General features: G+C 44.7%; 1 protein-coding gene across 1 annotated transcript in view; it reads left to right on the top strand.

The window, feature by feature from the left end:
- The first annotated feature begins 16,508 nt into the window (after positions 1 to 16,508).
- LOC119657176 overlaps positions 16,509 to 22,195 on the top strand; it is a 42,823-nt gene continuing 37,136 nt past the window's right edge. Inside the window, exon 1 of the mRNA XM_038063963.1 lies at positions 16,509 to 17,873. The gene's annotated coding sequence lies outside the window, so the exon portion shown is untranslated. The remainder of the gene's footprint in view (positions 17,874 to 22,195) is intronic.

Below are 22,195 nucleotides of genomic sequence, written 5' to 3'. Positions count from 1 at the left end.
TTCTGAGCACTCAGGCCGTATTGGTCCATTGTACTCGCCTCCCCCGTCTAACGGAATATTCCGGATTCGTTAACGTATCGCAGGATTTCCGTTAGTGGATGTGATGCTACCCGTCGCAATTGGAGATCATCGGCCCCAAAGATCTGATGCCTGATGCGTCCATAGCCGGGGCATTCACATAAGAAATGCTCCGTGGATTCCGCTTCCTCATTACAGGAGGGACACGTATCATCTTCGGTAATTCCTATTCTGAACATATGCCCAGCTAGTGAATTATGGCTTGTCAGAATGCCCACAATACACCTGCAGGTCCTCCTGCTTTTCGACAGGATAAACTTTGCGGTACGTATGTTGGGTTCTGGCAGGAAAAGTTTGGTGTGTTGAGCAGCATTTAGGCTCTGCCACCTGTCATTATGAGAAACTTGTTCCCAGTGTTTGAAAACAGATTTAACCAATGCTACTGATACCCCAATTGCTGGCTCCGGTTCCGGCATAGGGGAGATTGACCCCTCTTTCGCTAAAGCGTCCGAGATTTCATTTCTCTCTATACCACAGTGACCAGGTACCCAGAGTAGTTCCACCGTATTGAATATAGACATAGAGTTCAAACGGTTTCTGCATTCCTGAACGATTTTCGAGGTGATCAAAGGACTGCTCAATGCCCTCAGGGTAGCTTGACTGTCACTGCAGATTGCGATGCGCCTGCCCTTCAACCGCTCGTCAATCACCCAGTTTGACACCCTTAGGATCGCATAAACTTCGGCTTGAAAAACCGTTGCATATTGTCCCCAAGGAAAAGCTCACTTCTCGTTTTTATTCGAGAGGTAGACTCCGGCTCCAGAACGCTGTTCTGGTTTTGAGCCATCGGTCTAGAAGACTTCCGTATATCCCGCCACGCATTCCTCTGGGTCTTCCCAGTCCTCTCTACGCTTCAGGGTAACTACATACCTTCTACCAAACAGATGTTTGGGGACACGAAAATCGGAAGTCATTGTAAAAACTGGATTCTTCCAATGCTCTGTGCCCCCCACATCCGTTGTTTTCCTATAGATCTAATCGAATTAGCCCATGAGCTGCTTTCATTGCAGTGGTTTGAATAAATATATCCAGTGGCTGCAAATTGAGTAGTGCATTCAGAGCTGCGCCGGATGTCGTGCTCATGGCACCAGTGATACCCAGACAAACAGTTCTTTGCAGTGCGGCTAGTTTACGGTGAAAACCTTTTTGTCTAACCTTAACCCACCACACTACAGATGCATATACGAACATCGGCCTAATGATGGCAACGTATATCCACATTACCACATGAGGCCTGAGTCCCCATGTCGAGGCAAAGGTCCGTCTGCACAGCCCATAAGCTGTGAGAGCTCGTTTCATCTTTACCTCTACATGTCTGTTCCAAAGAATTTTTTTATCCAGAGTGACCCCCAGATATTTCACTTCTTCGGAGAGTTGAAGGGTAGTACCCCTCATCTCAGGGAGACAAAGTCCATCCAGTTTTCTCCTTTTTGTGAATAAAACCATTGTGGTTTTATTTGGATTAACTGACAAACCATGTCTAAGGCACCAGCTGTCTATCAAATCAACGGCACGTTGTATATTCCTACACACCGTTCCAAGATCCCGATCAACAGCAAGTACAGCCACGTCATCAGCATAAGCTTGAGCGTGTATTGGCAAATTTTGCAGTTCGCATAGCAGTGAGTCGATCAGCATACTCCACAGAAGCGGCGAAAGCACACCTCCTTGGGGGCAACCTTTCGTTGTTTCCGTAGTCAAGTAGCGATCGACCCCTACCTCAGCGCACAACAATCTTTGCGTTAGCATAGCATGGATCCACTTAATTAAAGCATCATCAACACCATGCGCTCTGGCGGCATCACAAAGTTTTTGAAAAGGCGCACAGTCAAAAGCCCCTTCAATGTCCACGAACACCCCCATCGCGTACTCACCATTCAAAGTTGCATCCTCTATCTTTGTGACCAAAGAATGAAGAGCAGACTCACAGGACTTTCCACGTTGGTAAGCATGTTGGTTTTCACTAAGTGGGTGTGACCTAAGTGCTTTTCCACGAATGTGGCGTTCCACCAGTCTCTCCAAACCTTTCAGCAAGAATGAAGTCAAGCTGATCTGTCTGAAGTTCTTTGGATTAGAATAGTCATCTTTCCCAGGTTTCGGTATGAAAACTACCTTAACCTGTTGCCAAGAAGAAGGCACGTAGCCCAGAGCAAGACATCCTCGAAAAATATTTCTTAGAGGTCGCTCTAAATGCTCCATACCCTCCTTTAGCATTGCCGGATAGATTCCATCCATGCCAGGTGCTTTGAAATGTTCAAAGGACAGTATGGCAGCTCTCACCTTTTCATAGGTAACACCCGCTTTCGCAGTGTTCCAGTTCCCCTTGCAACACTTGCGTGTTGAAGGGGTTGCAAGAACCGTCAACTCTCCCCTTACCACTTCTCTCACTCGTTCTCCCGGGTGGTGTACTTCCAGGAGGGTCTGTACTGAGTCCAGTCTGGAGCTCGTGAAATTACCGCCGGGTTTTCTTAGAGAATCCAACTTGGCCGACTCATTGCTTTTGAGGACTCTGCACAGCCTTGAAGTCTCCATTTCGCCTTCCAGTTCCTCACAGTACGCTCTAGGAATCTCGTTTCGAGCACCTCACGAGCCTCTTATATTCACGTTGTGAGTTCCTGAAATTTAACCAGTCTTCGTTCTTGTTACTTTTGCAAGCACGATTTAGAAGTCGCCTGGTTGATTTCCTGAGTTTTTGCAGTTCTTGGTTCCACCAAGGAACCATTTTACCGCTTTGGCCTCGGGAAATAGGACAAGCCTCGTCATAGCACTCTAAAAGTGTGCAGTTCAGAGTTTTCAATTCATCTTCCAGCACCAAAGGAGTCCTTAGTCGCTTAGGGAACTGTACTTTATTGCCAAGAATTTCATTGAACTTTGCCCAATCCGTTTTCCTAGGGTTCCGTCTTTGTACTGCAGACTGTTCGCCCACAATAGTCAGATTGAATTCAAGATATCGGTGATCTGACAGTGAGACCTCGTCTAGCACTCGCCAGTCTGTAATCAACTCTAACAATTTTGGGGTACAGATTGTTTTATTATTATAGTTTTTTCTGTGAATAATGGAGATGCTAATCATTCTACGAAATATCTAGAATAACAAACAAGTCGGGAAACCGGAAGCTGGACGCTTCAGGTATGAAAAGTATTGTGTATTTCTTTTATAAAGACATTTAAGTATGAATTTTCTCCATTAGTATGTATCACGTATAATACGCATATATTATGTAAGAAAATTCACTTTCGGGTGTTATTGGCATTCAAAATCTTGAATTTCCAAAGAAGTAACGAGATATTGGAATGGAAGGTATTTCAGAGCCTAGTCACCATATAGTGGCAGGCTCTTGATTTTTTTCAGATTTTTCGGTTGACCAGTTTCTGAGAAAGGCCCCGTTAAATAAATGATCATTTTGGTTCCTTCGAACTCCCCACATTCCTAATAAATGCCAAAACTAAGACCGGCTTTCGAAAGTACCAACCGAGACCTTTCATTTGATACCCCACATGACTATATTTGGTGAAAAAAAATGTACCCCCCCCCTTTTGCATGTATGGGGACCCCCTCCCTTAAATTCGACGTAAAAGGATGTAACTCACTATATGCGTGAGCGTTCATAGTTCCCACCTTTCTGCCAAATTTGGGGTCAATCGCTATAACCGTCTCCGAGAAAAATGCGTGTGACGGGCAGACAGACAGACAGACAGCCTGCGAGGAGTTGCCAGGTTTCCCATCAGGCGCGACCCCAGGTGGCGGATAGGGGCATACCTATTGATGTGTAAATATATGTTCATGCACTTTTCTTTTCTGACTGTGCATGGGCTAGTGTTTGCTCATATCTAGTGCGTGGACCAAAATTACTATGGGAAGGACGCCGAGAAAATAAAACCAACTTGGACGATTTGAGAAGGAGTAAAATTACGGTGCAAGTGATCGGAACCCCAGTACCGGCGGCTTTTGGGAGTGAGCAAGCGGGCTCCTGGCCGTCGATATCCCTCGACCACAATGCCTCGGTGGTGGACAACTTGGCCACCATTGCATCTAATACTACAAGTATTTTAGATTTGGAGAAGGAGGTGTTCAAACGAAGCACAACTCTGCCAAGAACATTAATTGCAAAGGTAAAGAATGATGGGCTAAAAGGAGATAGCTGGCCGAAAAAGGCGATTTTGACACCCATCGGATTTGATCAAGAGGTACTCCAGCAGCAGCAAATGGATCCATTCAGGAGAAGCTCATCAATTTTACGATCTTCTCCAATGCCAAAGCCGGCAAAAGAAAAAGCTCATGGGAGCTCAGCAATTGAAAAAAGTGAAGGAGTCAGTAAAAAGAGTAATCTGGCTAAGACTCACCGAGGACAGAGCCCTGACCCAGAAGAACTACCTTTTATGCAGCTTGGGACTAAACTATATGAGCTGTCCGAATTCATCAAGGACAAGCACAATGTGCACCAAGCCATTAAGAACATGGTGTGACCTATCAGGGTGCTTTGCAATAGGTCACAGGAAGAAATAAGAAAGCCTCAGGAAAAGCCGGATATCCCAGCCTCAACAGTGTCACAGGCGACCCAAGTGACACCAAAGCACAAAGTCATCGACCTTCGCTCAAGTAAGAGAGTGCGAGACAAAGACGAGGAAGCTTTGGGGAATCAACAGGCCCCAAAAAGGAAAAAAGGGGTCCAGTCCAACAAACGGAACTAAAAGTTCAGAAGTGCCCAAAGTAGGAAAGCTGGCTAGCGAAGTGAAACTGAAAGAAAATAAGAACGATGGTTGGACTAAGGTCGTGAATAAAAAAAGAAACAAGAAACCAAAGGTGCGAATTCGCCCTGAGGCAATTGTAATCTCCAGCAGAGGACATCTAACGTATGCGGAGATACGAAGGTGTAGGGAAAAAGGACATATTGTCAAGGAGTGCAATAGAGACCCCAAATGCAATTTGTGCGAAGGAAAGGAGGGAAAGGATAACCGGCATATTGCCGGAAGTCGTAGATGCCCGCAAATTAGGAAGGCGTTAACTACAGTGAAAAAATGAGGTTAACACAAATAAACCTTAATTATTGCAGGGTCGCACAAGATTTGCTTGCGCAGACCACTTACGAATCCGTGATGAAGATTGCTACCATTAGTGAACCGTACAGAAATTTTTATGGTGGTGTATGGGCCACAGATTCGAGGGGTGGAGTGGCAATATGGGCGTGCGGTCGTCAAGTCATACAATATAGCATGGATCGGGCGGCTAGCAACTTTGTGTGGGCAAAAATAAGCGGTATATTCGTATATAGCTGTCACACTCCACCGAGCCTCACACTGCCTGAGTTTGAACACCTATTAGACGATCTTCTTCACGACGTAATGGGACGAGGTCCAAAGGTGATAGCCGGTACTCTAATGCGTGGGCTATCGAGTGGGACAGCAAAGAGGCTAACGCAAGGGGGTGGTGTTTATTAGAAGCATTCGCCCAGTTGGATGTAGTTCTAGCCAACGAAGGCGATGTAAACACTTATCGGAAAGGGGTAACTGGTTCAATTGTAGATCTGACTTTTGTCAGCCCTGTTTTAGCACGTGACAGGTCCTGGCAAGTTAATGAGGACTTCACATACAGCGACCATCAGGCAATCAGCTTTGAACTAAGAACGGAGCCGCAAGGCAGGAGACCCGCACCCCGGGAGCCGAAATTCAAAAGAACACCAGGATGGTCTGCAAAAGCGATGGACGAGCAAACAATCATGGAAGTATGGCAAGAATTGCCTAGCAAAGCAGGCACCTCCACGGATAGAGCTCTCCATGTCACATAGCATGTGACGCGTCGATGCCTAGGAGATGCTCATTCCCCACTAGAAGAATTTGTGTAATAGTAAACTTGCCAACCTTCTATCAATATGCCACAGAGCCAGACGAACGGCTCAGAGGGCGACAGGTAGGATCGATCAAGGGTAAAAGGACCCATATGTCTTCTAGATACTATGGGGAAAATGTTGGAGCGGGTTATTTATAATAGATTACTTCCAGTCGTCGCGACCCAGGGGGCCTCTCAGATAGGCAGTATGGGTTCCGTAAAGCCAGGTCAACCATTGATGCCATCAAAATGGTTACTGGCTTGGCCGTAAATGCAATTCACGGAAGGGTTTGTACCAGCAAATATTGTGTGGTGGTCACCCTGGATGTGAGGAATGCATTCAACTCGGCCAATTGGAACCTTATACGAAAGTCTCTGGCGACGATTGGTGTTCCCACCTACCTCGCCGCTATTATCAATAGCTACTTGAATGAGCGAACACTCTGATATAATACCGATGATAGACCCAAGAAGTACATTGTCTCCGCGGGTGTCCCAGGGCTCTGTACTGGGCCCACTACTGTGGAACATCATGTATAATGATGTACTCAACGTTCCGGTTCCGCAGGAGGCCACGGTGGTGGGTTACGCCGATGATATAGCACTGACAAGCATCTCGAGAATGCTGAGTTGAAGTCAAGCCAAGCAATCATTGTTGTTAAGACTTGGTTAGAGAGTACTGGACTGGCACTCGCAGAGGAAAAGATGGAAGCGGTTCTCATCACTAAGCAGCGCAAAAGAAATTACTCGTGCATTAGAATCGGGAATCGTATCATCACTTCCAAGCCGGCCATCAAATATTTGGAGATGATGATAGACAGAGGACTCAATTTTAAGCAGCACATAGAGCATACTTGTAAAAGAGCATCCACCACGAGTATGGCTCTCGTAAGGATGATGCCGAACGTAGGGGGACCGCGGCAGTCCCAGTTTGGGGAAAAGCGCTGCAGGTTTACAGAAGGTTACAGAAGAACATCCTTAAGGGTATGTTCTGCCTTCAGGACCGTCTCAGATGATACAGCATGTCATCTCGGGAATGATGCCGATTGACATCCTGGCAACCGAAATGATGAGCATTCATAACACCAGGTCCACCTCTCCCTTATCACAGTTGAAAAAAGCCGAAAGGGGGAATTCCATAAGCAGATGGCAACAGCGATGGGACCAGTCAGAAAAGGGTCGTTGGACTTACAGGTTGATCCCTTCCATCGGGGAGTGGCTGGAGGGAAAGCATGGATAGATCAATTATAATCTCACCCAGTTTCTCACCGACCATGGAGGATACCGTCAATACCTGTACAGGTTTAAATTGGATACCTCGTCTAATTGTCCAAATTGCGACGGGGTCTCAGAGGACCCAGCGCACGTATTCTTCCAATGTCCTAGGTTCGTGGAAGAAAGGTGGAACCTAGAGGAAACTCTAGATGAAGTGCTGTCACTGGAAAATTTTGTCCGGAGAATGGTAGCTTGTCAGGAAGACTGGGATGCGATCAATTCGATGATCACAGTAATCCAGGATAAACTACGAAAAGCAGAAGAAGTGAGGAGGGCACGGTTAGGAACCGGGCGGGCAGACGATGCAAAAACCGCTATGGAGTCTAGCCCTGAGGTCCACAAATTCGATATTCTTAAAGACTCTCTGGCGCCTATACCATCGCTCCATCTCAGGCAAGCTCTGCCTCGTCTTCTTTTTCTACCATAAATATCGCCCATATAGACTTTTCGCGCCGGCTCATCCTCATCCATATGGATTAGGTGACTCCCCCACCGCAACCTGCTCAGTCTGATTTTATCCAAAACCAGACGATCGTGGTATCGCTCATAGATTTCGTCGTTATGTTCTTCGGAGGATTCCCGGGTCTCCGAACAATACATAAGGATTGGCAAGATTATAGTCTTGTACAATAAGAGCTTTGACCCTTTGGTAAGACGTTTTGAGCGATTGCTACATTAGCTAGTGTATAAATACCTCCTGATATGAATATCAACCTAGTTAATAAAGAAATTCAACACCGTTCTACTAGAGTTCTTAGGTGAGGATGATATAGCTTTAGTTGGGAATTTCATTGTTTATAATAAATTTTTGGAGTAGTCAAAAAGAACCCAAAAACCGTTATTGACGGACAAAACAACCATACTAGATCTCTGCTTCCCGCCTTCAAGGTTTGTTTCCACAAGCACATTACGAGATGTATTTCCAAGAGCTGGTGGAGAGCGGACCTAAAACCGACTATGCGGCATACTGGCGAAATAGTGCTTCAGGCCAAAAGACCTTCATGGAACTGGAACTGCAGAGAAATTAATCAAGACAATCCATAACTGTTCCTTTAGAGTTAAACTTTCATTTCTGAAGAAAAAGTACTTTGGTACAAGGGACGAAAATATGTAGATGCGGAGTCTCCTTCCAACAAGTTATCGATAACATCAATATTGCAATTTGCCGTCCTTTAACTTCCGTTAATGGAGCAAGCATCTCTCCATTGATCCGCCTTAAACTTGAGGCAGTTCTTGCCTAGATCGATATCGATAACATCAAATTCCATCATTTAAAACAACTTTCTGGTAGCAGTAAAACAACCTTCCTTAACTCATTAAGCTTCTTCCAGACTCCGACTGTTATCCCAAAACGAATTTGGAGTACCGGTCTCATAGCCCAAGAAAGACCCTACTAAGTGTCCAATTTAAATTGTCAACACTATAGTCAAGAATAAAATCTCCATTTGCATTCCGAAGCAAAAATCTACTGAATTCCTGCTCAGGAGCCAGTACCAGAAGCCATGCATATACCCAACAAGATTGCTAAGCATAAGAAGGCCGGTATTGTGGACAACCAGGATGAAAAGGACTTCACTTCACACCAGGCGATTTTTGAGGAATATAACAGCAAATGCCTGACAGAAGGCAGAGGCAGAAGGCGAAGCTATCACACGCAATCGATCTCAAGGCAAGGTCGAACAAAAATACAAGCGGAGCAGAATGGGCAAGAGCTTGAACGCTAGGTAACCTATGCAGAAAGGTAAGGAGCAACTGCCAGTAATTGCGAAACCCTTCAGCGACATAGCCAGGAGTCACTTACGTGTAGCGCTAGTGGAAGGCAATTCCGCTAGTGGCAAACTAGCGCGGGAGGTGTGGACCAACGTTGAGGCTTATGTCGGAGATGGTAATCAAGCATCTCCTGGACGCAAACGCGAACACACTTCATCCGTCCCCTGCTTTCATTCCTCTCACGCGGTCCGTGAGCGTATGAGGGCCGATTCTCCGGAGTAAAGTAATTCCCCACGACGAGATTCCAAGGAGACCGGTCGCAAAGAAGACCAACCTGTTGATAGGCTGCGATGCCTAGGCAAGGCATACGCTTTAAGGCAGCTGGGAAATCAACGAAGGAGGTGAGCCATTCTTTGATTTTATTAGTAATACAAATCTATCTGTGTGTAACAGGGGCATTATATTAATCTTCCATTATACCAGTTCGGAGAGCTGTGCCGGTTGGGAGGAGGTCCCCGATATCACGCTATTGGGATTTTGGGATTCTTAGGATGGATAGTATCTGACCAGAGATCCTTCTCAGATCGTAGTTGGATACTTTTCAGTCTATATCGCAAACGTCTCTAAACCTTTAAGGAAACCCAGGAGGGTGGACTGAAGGAAGTCTGGTCAAGTTATCTAGAACGAACTGTCCGATGCGCAAATCAGCAAGATTTGTTGTGTTGAATAGACGAAATGGAGTCAAAGATCGAGGCGCTGGAAAAGGCATTCAATACAGACTTTAAAATCTTGCAACCTGCTAAATACCGCAAGAAGACACTGCGACCGTGGTGGAATAAATATCTGACCAGCCTCAGGAAGCTGACCAGGAAAATCTTTAACATCTGCTACAGGCGTAAATATTGGCACCCATACAAGCACTGCCTGAAGAAGTACAAGTCGGCCATGAAGATTGTTAAGAGGCAGGCCTCGTTGGACTAGTGTTAGAACATTAATAGCATCAATACGATTCTATCCAAGCAATATGGGAACCCATCTTTTTATAAAAAGTGCAGGTTCCAGGACGGAATCTTTGGTGAAACTTTGAAGCTGCTAGTTTAGACGCACTTTCCTGCCATCAAGGAGGACTGTGAGTCAGAGTCTTGCTTTGAGGGAAAGCAGCCGCCCCAGGCGGCCGAGACTATCAAATGGGCAATTACCGAGGAGAAGTCCGAGTGGGCTACAAACAGTTTCTCCGCACATGTATAAATTTCCGGGTCAAGATGGCATCATGTCAATCATGCCACAGAAGTAGCCGGAAAGGGTAGTGCCGTGATTTGTTGAGATTTACCGGAACTGCATCTCATTGGGAAACGTACCACAGTTTTGGAGACGCGCAAGAGTGGTTTTCATACTAAAAGCAGCCAGGCATGGCTATGTGTGCGCCAAGGACTTTCGACCAATCAGTATCACGTCTTTCATATTGAAGACCTCGGAGCGCGTCCTGGACATCTATTTACGATTATGGAGATAGTCCCAGCATGCCTAACTCAAAGGGAAATCCATAGAAACCACTCTCCACAATGTAATTGGCACGGTTGAGCGACAGTGCGAGCAGTATACCGTAGCTGCCTTCTTGGATATAGAGGGAGCATACAGCAATGTTGGTACCGAATAAATCAAGGGAGCCTTGACCAGTATTGGATCGGGAGCTATTTTACGGATTGGATAATATCCATGCTAAGAACCAGAATAATCCAATCGGATCTGGGAGGCAACCACTTGACCAGAGCTGTGAACAGAGGCTCGCTCCAGAGTGGCGCCATCTCTCCGGTGCTCTAGTTAATAGTGATTGACGAAATTTTGCGAATATTGAACAGGAGCGGGGTGAAGGTGGTGGTGGGAATGTTTCCCTCTATTATCAATGGCGTAATGGAAAGACCGTCGGTTGAAGGTGTGTCTGTGGGCCGAAAAATGCGGATTTATCATAAACCCAACCAAAACGGAGCTGATGCTACTCACCGCTAAGACAAAGGTACCTGAATTCCACCTCTAATGTAAACTGTCTGGATGTAACCCCGGATCCAGCTAAATTGAAGACTAAACAGGAGTTGGTTCGGAAGTTTTCTCCAATAAGCAAAGTGTATCCGACTCGTATGGTCTCGCATACCACTGACGCCAGTGTATTCCAAGCGGAAGTACTAGCGACACTGGAAGCCTGTCGATGGCTGGGGCATGATCCGATTCCCTAGCGTAACATAGCCATTCTGTTCTACAGCCAAGGGGGCAGTCTTGTACCCAGCGGTGACATCTTTCAAGCCGGTATGGCAGTGCAGAAACGCGCTGAGCAATCTGAGCGGCACGCTCAAGGTTACCTTCGTCTGAGATCCCAGTCATAGAAACATAGAAGGGAATGAGCGGGCTGACAGATTGGCCAGACGGAGCTCTGCTCTTGGCGATCCTTCGCAGGGTACAGTCTGTATCCTGTTCGTGACTGTCAAGGGTGGAATAAATTGGCAGTACTTAGCAGCTGCGGACCTCAGATGATGGAGGCTCACCACATGTGCCTGACATCAAGGAGGATTTGGACCGCTTATAATAAAACCCCCACATGGGGGTATAGGGGGGTACGATAGGGGACCATGCTGCCAGCCTCGGCATACCCTACAATTCGCATTGCCGAAGCTGTGGAGAAGAGGGAAAAACCACCAGGCACTTCCTGTGTGAATGCCTAGCTCTTGCTAAAGTCACGCAACGGATACAAGGTAAACCATTGTTTGGGGACCCCAAGGCAGGGAGATCTCTGGAGATCTGACTCTGTCTTCTTACTTTCATAACAGCAGTCACGGTCTTAGGAGTTAATGGCATCACAACGGCGTACCACGGCGCTAATTAGGCTCCTAGGAGCGGCCGCTAATGCTCACCTACCTACCATGGCAATAATTGTACCGTAGTCGATCCAAAGTCCGCTTATAAAAGACGAAGGGGTAGATAGCTTCTGTCTGAATGGCTGTACGCCACCACGGCGTCTCAGGGAACTTTGCAGTCTTGCATTACTCACTGCGGAAGCTATCACCACACTTGGCAGTTAGGTATTAAACAAGGAAACAGAGAAACCTAAGAATAACGAATCACCGGCGGGAGTCGTCTGACTTGGTAGCTGGATCGAGCTCCCGTGATGCACTGCATGGCGTCGAAACCGCTAATAGTGGAGTGGTTCGACGTCTTTGCGCCACGATGACCTGGAGCATTGCTCACCCTACCGCAGCTATTTCGCCACAACCTGTGGCGACCACTTCAGCAATTTCGCCTAGGCAGCTGATCAAATGGACTGAGGATATTGTCCTCTTTATCATCCGCTTCTACTTCGAAATATCGACGGAGACAGGTATAACATGTTGAGGCCTTTGTTGCACCAGAGATTCGTCCAGCGTTTCCCGCAATATGCATACGTGACTGTGGAGACACAATCCTGATCGCCATCAGGTTCGATTTAAGGTCATCGCGCAAACTGGTGACCAAAAGTCGATGGGGCAGAGGCAATGGCATCAAAAACACTACGCCCCGCTGCGGGCAACAGGTTCATTACTCGCCAAAGCACTCTCCTTCAGCGCCCAGCTGAAATCTCCGCTGAAGTTCGGAATGAATTAGAAATAGCATGTATAGAATTCTTGGAAATGTTTCTTTGCATAGACCAGATATTCCCAGGCTCTATACATCTCTAGCAACTACAAGAATTCTATCTCAAATCAACATTGCGTCTTGACTGCGTGCTGATATTTTGTTGCTGCAACTACAATCACTTGTGTATTGAGGTGCAGTTGCGACTGTCAAATTACACGACATGAAAATTCGCTTTCGCGTTAGTGGTTTCAGTGGCCGAAGAGATTCGCCATGTAAAATTCGTCTGGAATATCAGCGCGCTCCTAAGGCGGGACATTGCTAAGACGGGTGAAAAATAAAGTGCAGAGGGTAGACACCTTTAGATAGATTATGTCAAGGTTTTCGACAGCGTCCCGCACACCTGGCTAGTCGATGTCCTACGTCGGCATCGCATTGATCCCAAACTAATAAAGTTTTTGGCGACAGTCATGGAAGGGTGAAATACCACCTTATCAGTGCGTTCATCTGATAGTGCCAATACCGCAGAGCTATCCAGATTAAGGGGGTCATCCCGTGTGTCGGGTTGGAGAAATCGAGTTTTTTTTGCATGAATTGTATCTATATGTAGTGGAAAATATGTGGGCAAAGGGATTTTCCGATATTCCGAGTCGTTCAGAAAGTACAGGGTTAAACAGGTAAGGAGTTTGCAGCCGCGGCTAGAATACTCAATGAGAAAGAGCATCGAATCTTTTTTTACCTGTTAGTTTTTTACTTGAGCCTTATAAATTCGAACACAGGTATAAATATAAAAAGATGGAAAACCAATCAATTGTCTAAACTTATTTGCTATTTCGAATAAAAAGGATAATCCAGTCTAGAGTGAGCACTGAAAGGCTTTCAAGCTATACTCAGTTATATTTTGTTGTAAGTATTGTGCTGTTTGTGTGTTCAGTGACTTCTTTAAATGGATCGTACAAAGGGAGATCGCTTCAACGTTCAACGTCACCATCATCATCATCAACGGCGCAACAACCGATATCCGGTCTAGGCCTGCCTTAATAAGGAACTCCAGACATCCCGGTTTTGCGCCGAGGTTCACCAATTCGATTCCCTACGCCATCGCTCCATCTTAGGCAGGGTCTGTCTCGTCTTCTCTTTCTACCATAGATATTGCCCTTATAGACTTTCCGGGTGGGATCATCTTCATCCATACGGATTAAGTGACCCGCCCACCGTAACCTATTGAGTCGGATTTTATCCACAACCGGACGGTCATGGTATCGCTCATAGATTTCGTCATTGTGTAGGCTACGGAATCGTCTATCCTCATATAGGGGGCCAAAAATTCTTCGGAGGATTCTTCTCTCGAACCCGGCTAAGAGTTCGCAATTTTTCTTGCAAAGACCCCAAGTTTCCGAGGAATATATGAGGACTGGCAAGATCATTGTCTTGTACAGTAAGAGCTTTGACCTTATGGTGAGACGTTTCGAGCGGAACAGTCTTTGTAAGCTGAAATAGGCTCTGTTGGCTGACAACAACCGTGCGCGAATTTCATCATCGTAGCTGTTATCGGCTGTGATTTTCGACCCTAGATAGGAGAAATTGTCAACGGTCTCAAAGTTGTATTCTCCTATCCTTATTCGTCTTCGTGTTTGACCAGTGCGGTTTGATGTTGTTGGTTGATTTGTCGTTCAACGTCATGCTCGCACTAAAAAACGAGTATTTCATGGGAATCGATACTTATCAGAGAAGAAAAAAGACTTCACATCAACATCAGCAAAGAAACTTTTAGCAAGCATGAACATGGATGTTCCAATTGCGACAAGTTTTGTATATTGTAAATTGGATTTTGCTGGAGTTTCTCCGGTATTTCTGCAAATTTCTGCAAATAATAAAATATACGTAGTAGTAAAAAAGGAATGCGTAGGACATGTCGAGAAAAGAATGGGAATGCGGCTTAGAAATGCAAAGAAGAATCACAAATTTACTGATAAGGTTATTAACGACCTCACATTTTTTAGGCTAGCTATTCGTCGACACGCAAATTCGATAGAAGGAATGAAGCAAGAAATTTGGACAGCTCTCTTCCATAAATATTCTACAGACGAAAATCCTCAACCACAAAATTGTCCAGCAGGCAAGAACAGTTGGTGTAAATGGCGCAAAGCGGAAACTAAAGGAGAACTGGATAATTTCCACCACGAGAAGGCACCTTTGACTGAAGAAGTTCAAACAATCATAAAACCAATCTACGAAGATTTGTCACGAGATGATCTGTTGAACAGATGTTTAGGAGCAGAGACCCGGAATAACAATGAGTCGTTAAATGCATTGATCTGGACTTTCGCTCCTAAACACCTTCATTCTGGGGCCAAGGTCCTAGTGACAATGGGATGTCAAGTTGGTCACATATGTCAGGTTTATGTCGACCGCCGTAATGAAGCGTGAATTTGGCGGTCCGAACGATGATCGACTGACCTCGCTAAAAGAGCCAGAATTGAAACTAGAGGGCAACAATTGGCCTTACAAGACTTTTTTGAAGAAACGGAGGGTCTCTCTATGAACCAGGTATAGCAGATTAACGGGGTTTACTGTTGATATTCACATTTAAATTTTTAAATGCGTTTTTCTCGAAACTGCATCTTGAAAATCGGCTGCTACCATAGCTCAAAATCTATCCAACCAAATTCTTTGAAATCTTCACGACTTCTTTAATACATATTTCTACGGTCCGCAAACTACGATAATTGTAATCGGAAGAGTAGGTTTTTTTTATTCATAAAAAAAGCCAACAAAATATACCCAAAATCCAAAAAATTAAGTTTAAAAGCCCACCAAAAATTTACCTTTTAATATTTTCTAATCATCCTAGTTTGCGGACCGTGGAATATTGTCCACATTAAAATGCCGTTTAGTTTTTTTTCCTGAGATGAACACAGCACCCTCCAGCGTGGCAGCAGAAAAACACCTTTCTTTGGAGATGGGTGCATAAATTGACACGTATTCCGAAAACTAGCTACGATATCAAGCTGAAAAATTTATCACATATACTAAAAATATTAATAAATATATGGTGAGAAAATCACGTTTCTATCTTTATCCAGTCCTTCAAACTATTTTTTCAAAAAAGGCAAAAAAACGGCCTTCACACGGGATGATCCCCTTAAAGATGCAACGGCGGTGCCATATTGAAGTTAATAGTCCGACACATTCAATACCTCCATATATATGGGTCGCAGTGCACAATTGGAACCATGCTCTTATACCTGAAACGCCAAGCTTCCCGTTTCCTATGTACTTTTAGAAATATGATAGATTAAAAAAATTGTGTCTGCAAAGGAAATTAAAGAACTGCATTGATATAATAAATCGAGAAGTAGCTATGAGCCCTGGGACTTTTGAATTCGTATGGAGCACTTTGTAGTAAGCTGCATACTTTTTACCGCTTTCTTTGTTGCTGGTGACACCGTATTTTCTCACCTGATGACCTGCCTCTGGCTCTTATAATCGGTGTTATTATATTTGTCGTCCGAATGAATAAATAAATAGAAGAATGTCGATTCCGCATGGAATGTAGAAGCGATTGCTTTTGTGTTGGAGATCTACGCTACTATACAACATCGATACTTCGTAATGCTTCTTTTGTAGGTTGTCTACTTAATAAAATCAACCATGGTCCTACGTGGCATTCACCTTCTTTCCATCCTGAGATAAACCTAAAGTTCGCCTAAATGATCTTTTTGGCTAATCGATTTCTATCCCTTCTAGCTTAATCTTTAGCGACAACCAGACAGCAGTGTGGAAGTTTTCCAACACATATGCGTCTCCGTAATTTTTGAAGATTATCTATTCTTAGCTTCCATGACTTACACATTTCAGAACGACTGTGGCTCCAACAGTTGTTGCTTTCCATATCCCTCTTAAAATCAAATGAATAATATTTATCAAGCTATATCCATTGGCAAAATTTTAAGAGGATCGAGAAGTATTCAGAAAAATTAGTGAGGGTGCGGTGTGACCGGATATGTAGGCGATGATAATCAGTTCTTTTTGAGTACTGGAGATAGATAATAAGCGATCAGCGCCATTTATAAATGCCAAAAAATAGGAAAGATTTCGCGTTCAGTGCTTGCTTTTCACATGATGAGTTGTTGGGTGCACTTTTGGTTCAAGTGGAAAAATCGGTTTTCTTTGGTGTTGCCTTCCTGTTTGCTATCTAAATGGCAGAACTAGAGGCGAAGATGTAACTTTTGCCAGAGAGCTTGGCGCTACCCATAAAATTGACGGATAGTAAGCGCACGTGTTTCTGCACCATCTTTTCAATGCGTCCACCTTGCATCGATCGTCTGGACTAGGAAGATATTTTTTTCACCAAATGAATATAAGGCTTAGACTAAATTCAATTTCTGTGGGAATATCGCCTTCATTTTCAAGTAAGGTAGTACGCATGAAGACAATTCCTACAGAACCGTTCTTATTGTGAACGTTGTTGTGATAATGATCGGAAATATTGAAAAATTTCCTTTGCTGTAATGTAGTGTGAATTCAAGTCAATGTTGAAAATAGAGGAAAGCTTCTCTTCTAATCTATGCGCATGCGTCAAGAAGCCTAAGAGATGAAGACTTTAAACAAAAAGAAAGTTTCCTGTAGAAATCCATTTTTGCTTCATTTCGAGTTTGTATTGCCACGAGAACAAATGTTTAAGTAGATTCCCACCTGCGGCGAAATATTCTTTACGCGGTTTATTTAATCCTGACTTTTCCAAAGAGTTTTCCACTTGTTATTTTAAAACTACATCAACATCAAGAGTTTAGTGCTGGGCGAAAGCGGTCACGACCAGTATTTCATCCCCGAATTTAACATGGTTAGGCTGTGGTGGTGTATTCGTCGCGATCCAGTGCATAATTAAATGAATTAACCTTGTGAGAGTTCATTCATACAAGTTAATTAAATCTTTGGAAATTCAATTTTTCAGAGGAATAAAGAAAAGAATAATAAGGTGATTGTGCTTCTGTGCCGAATTGCGAGTTGAGAGTGCTGACACCAATCCTAATTAGGTTGGGTTTCAGAAGTTTAAAGTGGATACAGTGTGCACTATAACGAAGAAAGTTTTCAAATGAAGTGAAAAAATAGCATTTTTCGGCATAGTCCTCCACATTGTACCTAGTGCGGGGATTTTCTGCGGTGAAAGTCTTCAGAGCTTTCGTGAGTCATTCGATAGGACTGTCAATTACTCTGTTCAAATCTGACGGCGAAATACACATTCACGGAAAGTATACATAGTTTCCTTCTGTTCTACGAATGTAGAATCCCAACTTTTTAGTCTTCTAGAAGTGCTCGCGGAACTTTGTAATGATGTGCTCGCTTGAACAATTATTGGAATATATTCATGACGTTGAAGGTAATTATTACTCATGTAAGCACTTGCTTTTTAGGTGCTGAGAAAGTTAGTAGTCTAAACACTAACAGTGGAACCTGAAGTTTTTTACGTATGTGTGTCTAACTTTCCGCCGTGTTTCCCGTTCTAATATGAGAAGAATATTCAGTGTACGAGATTTCCTTGCTCGTCAATTCATTTTCACAATAAATGAAGCCATACATTGAGCCCCATCACATTCCAGACGGTAGCTTAGAGTACCATAAGAGCTAGGCAAACCATATTTTAGAGGTATCCCACGTATGAACATTATAAACTTAGTTCCTGTATTGGATCTCAAAAGAAAACGAAACGGTCGATGCATTAGAAAAGGGTGAAAAGAAGGCTAGCGTCAATCAAAGTTCTTTGATATTGTAGAGATGATCGATTAAGGAAAAGGAAGGAAGGAAGATCAAAATGACTAAGTAGGAAATGTTCTTCTTAAAGTTTAAGGATATTATAAGCTTTCTCGGAACTAATTTAATTGCAGGGATATCACAATTATGGTGTTATATATTTTTTTTTTTTTATGGATGGAGGTGGAAATCTTAGAAAGACGCTGCTGCGCCAGGTTGCAGCAGTGTGTGGGATTCGCACCCACTAAAACCACCCCCCCAGGTTCGAAAGCTCGATGTCCGCCCCTAAGATGCCCTCCTTTTCTGCTGCAGAAATCTGGGACAATGGAACATAACGTGCTCCGGGTCCTCGAGTGTAGCACCGCATTCAGGACAGTTGGGAAACTCGTCCAACTCGAAGCGATGCAAGTACTTCCTGTAGCCACCGTGTCCCGTAAGGAACTGTGTCAGGTGGTAATTCAACTCTCCGTGCTTTCGGTTGACCCATTTCTCGATACACGAGATCAATGTACGGGTCCACCGGCCCTTGTCGGAGTTATCCCACCGTTGTTGCCACTCGCCGCACAACTCTCTCCTGAAGGCTTTTCGGAAATCTGCATTCACCTCGGCTGGATTTGCCTTCCGTTTTTCGTAGAGCCAGTGTGCCTCGCTCGCTAGAAGATCTATAGGGATCATTTCTGCGATGACACACACTGCCTCCGTCGACGCCGTCCTAAATGCGCTGTACACCCTTAGCGCAATTGGCCGGTATGCCGAACATATCTTCCTCCGGTTGACAGCGTGGTTCAACGCTCCCGCCCAGACAGGGGCCGCATATAGCAGGATCGACCTCACCACTCCCGCGATGAGTAGTCTGCGACTATACTTCGGCCTCCCACGTTAGGCATCATCCTTGCAAGGGATGAGCTGGTATTTGCTGCCTGTTCTCGCGCATAATCCAAGTGTCCCTTGAAACTCAGCTTGGCTATCGATCATCACCCCCAGGTATTTGATGACCGATTTTGAAACGACCTCACGATTACCAACCCGGATGGTAACCGTGTTGTTCTTCCTACGGTTAGTAATGAGGACCACCTCCGTCTTTTCGTCCGCCAGGTCCAACTTGGCCATTCGTAACCATGACTTGATGGTATGAATGGCTTCATTTGCATAAAGCTCCACGTCCTCGGGATGCTTTGCAATTGCAACTACCGCCAGGTCGTCCGCAAAACCAATCAGCGTTGTCTGCTCCGGCATGCGAAGACCAAGCACTCCGTCGTACACTATGTTCCACAGCAGCGGTCCCAATACAGAACCTTGAGGCACACCTGCTGTCACAATGTACTCCTTCGGCCCGTCGTCCGTCTCGTACCAGAGTAGTCTGTCCGAAAGGTAACTCTCGATGAGCCGAGCCAAGTAGCTAGGAACACATAGTTTGGCCAAAGTGCCCTTAATCCAGCCCCAGTTGGCTGAATTAAAAGCATTTTTGACGTCCAGCGTCACCAGAGCACAGCATTTGCCCATGGCCATTGCATTTCGAGCCAATTCCACGACCTTTACTACTGCATCGACCATAGAACGGGCTCGTGGAAACCCATATTGCCGCTCTGGAAGACCACCCGCAAGCTCGATGAACGGGAGCAGCCTGTTGTATATCACCCTCTCCAACATCTTCCCCATGGTGTCTAAGAGACAAATAGGGCGATATGAAGAGGGCAGGCCGGGTGGTGTTTGGAGCTTCGGTAGCAACACCAGCTTCTGCCTCTTCCACTGGGCGGGAAACACTCCTTCCGCCATGCACGATTCGAATGTGCTTGCGAACCACCTTGTTCTGGCCTTGACTGCCACCCTCAGAGCCCTGTTGGGAATTCCGTCCAATCCCGGAGCCTTGCTGTCCGCAGTAAATCTGCAGGTTTCCCAAAGTTCCTCTTCGGTAACATCAGGGATCGAGAAGACGTCCTGCTGAGCTGCCAATTGGGGTTCTCTTTGGTCCTGCTCCTGCTACGGGAAAAGAGTTGTAATTATTTGCAACAAGAGCCGTGGCCATGTCACTTGAGGTGATTTTTGCCCACGGATCTTCTTCATTACAACTTGGTAGGCTGTACCCCACGGATTCGTAATAGCCTCCATGCAGAGCTTCTGATAGCATTCCCGCTTGTTTCTCCGAATGGCCTTCTTAAGGTTGCTTCGCAGATCCCTGTATTCCTCCTCACGCTCCTGGTGCTCTGGCCTTCCCCTTGTCCTGTGGGAAAGTCTCCTCGCTCGGAGACAAGAGGATCTCAAGGCAGCGATCTTCGTGTTCCACCAGTAGTTTGGCCTCTCGCCGTGGTGCAAACATCGTCGTGGCATCGTAGCGTCGCATGCTTCGGTTACACGCTGAGATAGCTGTGTGACCCTTCCCACCGCTGTTCCATCCGGATCATGGGCTCCCTTCCCGCAACATGCCGGTCGTCTACGCCCTCTTTCTCACTACATAGCATACACCGTGGATCTCCGGTGCAATCTTTGGTGAGGTGGCCCTTTTCCCCACACTTCCTGCAAGTCGACCTATCATGCTGGCTAGTGTATGCCGCCGCAAAATGACCGAAATCGAGGCATCTGAAGCATCTCTTTAGAGATATTTGCTTCCTGAGCCTGCACACGACCCAACCTACTCTTACCTTGCCCGCGGTAATTAACTTAATAGCTGATTCCGCCGGCAAACTAATAATAGCGGCCTGTGTGCCGCCATATGCCTTCTTCATCCTTTTTATGGCACTCTGGTCTATATCGCTAAGGTTGAATCTATATGGTGCATATGTGAATCTATACATGCAAAAGGATGGTGCAACATTTTTTTCACAGAATGTGGTCGTATGGTATCAAATGAAAAGGCGCAATTAATACTTTCCGAAGTTGGCTCGTTATTTGATGTCGGGTGAAATGTAGGGGAGCGAGGGCTTAAAATATGACCCTCAAAAAGCGTAACAGGTCTCGTTCTCACAACATATTCAACCGAAAAATCTGAAACATCTGTATCTAAACGAGATCTAGGCTTCAAAATACATTCCGTTCCGACATCTGCACAAATAAAGTTAATAATAATATATTAACATATTTTAGAAATTTGGCTGGAAGTCCCCCTTAAACGCTAGAAGTACAGAAGGCAGCAGTATAGGTGATAAGATAAGGCATAACTTTGGGAGGTTTGAAGGAAATCGTACCATCATTAACAAAGTTATAGAGGATGAAACTTTTACATTTTATGTGAATTTCATGCATTCTAAAACGTGTTTGAGGTCATCATAACATATCAATTTGTCAATAGCTGTATCGGAGGTCGCAGGAAAACATTTCGTTTTAGTTTTTTAATATTTATATATCAATCACTCTTGACAGCCATATGTATGCATTCATATGTGTATGCTAAAGAAGCTTTGAGGTAGTGTCTAATTCAGATAGATAAATTTGTACATTGACCAAGCGATAATCAATACACCTACTTAATATATACATAGGTATGTATACTTTTATGCACCAAGTAAATCGGAAATAGGTGTACGATCAATTTATATACATGCATAAATAAGTAGGAGGCAATGTTTATTTGTTGATAATGTCCGTTGATTACTTTTATTATTATTTTAATGAATGGGGAAGTTGGTAGCACTGATGAAGGGAACAAGTGGTTCCCGAAATATTGGTATTTTGCAGGAATAAATATTGACACCAACGAAAAAGAACAAGTTTTTATTATTTCAGAATGGGGGAAGTTCCTGAAATTACAATTTTGGAAAGACAAACAAGAAGCGTAAACCTCTACGAGTGTTTTAATTTTCTGTGTCGTGAGCGTTAAAAAAAGATTCCTGCTTAAACCATAGCATCCATCCCCTGACGCTATTATTCTTTGAGGGTAGCCTGTTTGATAGTTTACCGCCACATAATCTTGTCAATGTTACTATTTCTATACATAATCAAATATAGTTTATATTC

Source organism: Hermetia illucens, chromosome 5 (genome assembly GCF_905115235.1).
Source record: "Hermetia illucens chromosome 5, iHerIll2.2.curated.20191125, whole genome shotgun sequence".
Taxonomy (NCBI): Eukaryota; Metazoa; Arthropoda; class Insecta; order Diptera; family Stratiomyidae; genus Hermetia; species Hermetia illucens.
This window is presented reverse-complemented; position numbering and strand designations above follow the sequence as displayed.